At 33.0% G+C, this 2885-nt stretch overlaps 1 pseudogene; it reads right to left on the reverse strand.

The window, feature by feature from the left end:
* Nucleotides 1-627: 627 nt before the first annotated feature.
* LOC139777962 (pre-mRNA-splicing factor 38-like) lies at nucleotides 628-2009 on the reverse strand (annotated as a pseudogene).
* Between the last annotated feature and the right edge of the window lie 876 nt (nucleotides 2010-2885).

The following is a 2885-nucleotide window of genomic DNA, read 5'->3' on the forward strand; positions in this document are numbered from 1 at the left end:
GGCAATTTTTACTGACAAAAAAGTGAAAAACCCTAATTTTCTTTCTTTCGCATGTTTTAAAATGTACAAAACGATATATTCTGTCTGCGAAAGTTGTATAAATTAATTGCCTAAAATTGTATAAGTCTAATCTACTTGAATTGTCTATATCTAATTTATTTAACCTGGATTACCGAAATCGAAGCGCGTATAACACGAAATATCTTAAATTAAAAACGCGAATTGAATACTTTCTCTTCTTATTTTATATCCTTTCTTTGTAAGCTTCGTATTTTATGTTGATAATTAATAATAAATATCGCATAATTAGATGTCACTGTCACTTATCAATACATATAATAAGTTAAGTTATATTTCTATCAATTGGACAATATGTTAGTATAATATACACCATTTCGAACGTTTTCGTGTAATCAGGAATTAATGAGATATCTTGAATGTACGCAATTTAATTAATGTGAAAAATAATGTGAAAATGTACATAGATTTAAATGTTACAACGGATTTGATTCCGGGTGCATGTTGTAATTTTAATACTGAATTCTTGTAAATGTTATATACACCGGCGTTAAAAATACACGAACATTGATAAGAGCATAAAAGAATTGACGCAAGATAACAAATTGATTTATTTCTTGCCTCGGTAAGTTTATATAAATTCGTCAAGACCATTTTCCATATTACCATACTTTAATGTCTAGCTCTGTCGCGTTCTCTTCTACGATCTCGATCCCTTTCTCTCTCTCGTTCTCTCTCCCTCTCTCTATCGTCTCTTCTATGCGATCTCTGTCCCGTCCTTATCTTTGGCGACGACGAGTGAGATTTCGGCGATTTGCTGCGTTTACGTTCTCCCTGTCTCTATCTCTCTCCCTACTCTTCTCGATCTTGGCTTTTCCTTCTCGGATTTCTTCTCGGATCGGGAATGCCTCTTGTCCCTATCTCTGTGACGGTCTCTGTCTCGTTGTCGTGATCATCCGGCCTCTTGCGTGGCAGTTCTTTAATTGGTGCATCTCTTCTTCTCCTCTGACGATTCGATGCCATCATCCATATCGTCTTCCAATGCCGATATCTTCGCTTCTGCGTAACATAAGTAAACATATAACAGAAGGTTGGCTAAATAAAAGTAATATACTCAAGAAAATATATTCAAATAACGTACCTAGTTCATTATTTTCTTCTAAAACGTGTCTTTTTTTAATTCTCGGTAAAATAACGTCGCAAGACCTCTCTTCTCTGAAAAGGGTGTCGATAAATTCGTCCATGTATATGAGCTCGAATACGCCTTGCTTGTTCTGCATTCTGAGCTTTCTGCTATCGTTGAATAATGGTTCAAGGTATTTGTAACAGTCCTGGGAAGAACCAGTCAGTCTCATATACAATGCACCCAAAGCCCGAACGTACTTATACTCCTCGTTCTTTATAAATTCGACTATGATGTCTTTCTCAGGCTGTATTTGAAGCATTTTCAATATAAGACAGAGAAATGGCGTAGGCTTCACATTGCCGCCGTATACCCCTCCTATAAATATGAAAGAATAAATATAAGTGAGACTAGAGAAAAACTTCTCACTCATATATATGGGTACAAAACGTAGTACGAGCAAGAACAAGGTGATCCCTCGTGTCAAAAATAAGTCGAAATTGTAAAATAACGTTTTATTCTAGGCCTTAGAAAATCTATCAAGTACACTTGACATAATCAGTGACGATGTCAAGTGTACTTGATAGATTTTTCAAAACCGAAGCCCTATCTAAAAAAACAAAGCCTCGTACAAAAAAATTATTCTAGAAATTACCTTGTTCTCGCTTGTACTAAGATTTACATTCATCCTGTATTGTAGAGGTAATATTTTGCTTTTACTAACCTTAACTCCATTGCTTTGTCGACCAACAGTTCGGCGGTCAAAGCGAAACATTCTTCCTTCCAGTATTTAGAATCGTATATCCGGGATATGATGATCTTCTCTGACCAAATATTGCGGATTTGTCCCGCGAAATAGACCTAACATCTTTCACCCGTGCGGTTTGCCATTTTCGAATTCTATTCCGCTATTGTTCTGCTACCATCTACCATCTGCTACGAATTGCCAGCAGCCAGATTGTCACGAATCTTCAATCGGAAGTCACCAGAGGACGCCGATTCGCCGAAAATATACTTTGCGCGATCGATAAAACTTTGTTTCAAACTCATTTGTTTGATAATACGCGCACATTTCGCAGTAATTATTTAAGAAATCTATTTTATTAATATCTAACGTAATCAGAATTAAGATTTTATATATAGGTATTCTACATATAATTTTATACATAAAATTTTAGGAGAAAGATATTGATTTTTTATTAAAAAAAAAATATAATATTGATGTCTTTGAGAACATTCTCAAACTATTAGAAAAGACTGTTAACAAGATTATTATAATATACAAATTAAAAAATAATATATATAATTATTTTATTCTTTATTGATTTTATCGATATTATATTAGGCTTTTATTAATATAAAAAGAAATTATATATATGTATAATACCTTATGTATGTATACATATATAATTATACATATATAATTTTATACTATTTTAATTTTATATCTTACATTATTAATATTATTATACCATATTCACACTGACAACGCACAATTCATGTAAGTTACTTAGATACTCTAATTTTATATTTCCTTTATTTTATTTAAGTTATCACAATACAAAAGAGAAATTCTTTTTCTGCCTATAGTCTTCAGTTTCTGACTTGCGAGCACAGTGTCATGAATTGCCTGTTGAATGTATTTGTAAGAGCTTTATTCACCTGAAGAGGGTCCGAATTTGAACCGAAACGTCGTTTTATCTATTAATAAATTTGCCAGTTATGGTCATAGGAAGTTTGTTGA

The sequence above is a fragment of the Temnothorax nylanderi genome, unplaced genomic scaffold, assembly GCF_030848795.1.
Source record: "Temnothorax nylanderi isolate EJ_2023f unplaced genomic scaffold, tnyl_v1.0 TNYL_tig0169_pilon, whole genome shotgun sequence".
Lineage (NCBI taxonomy): Eukaryota > Metazoa > Arthropoda > Insecta > Hymenoptera > Formicidae > Temnothorax > Temnothorax nylanderi.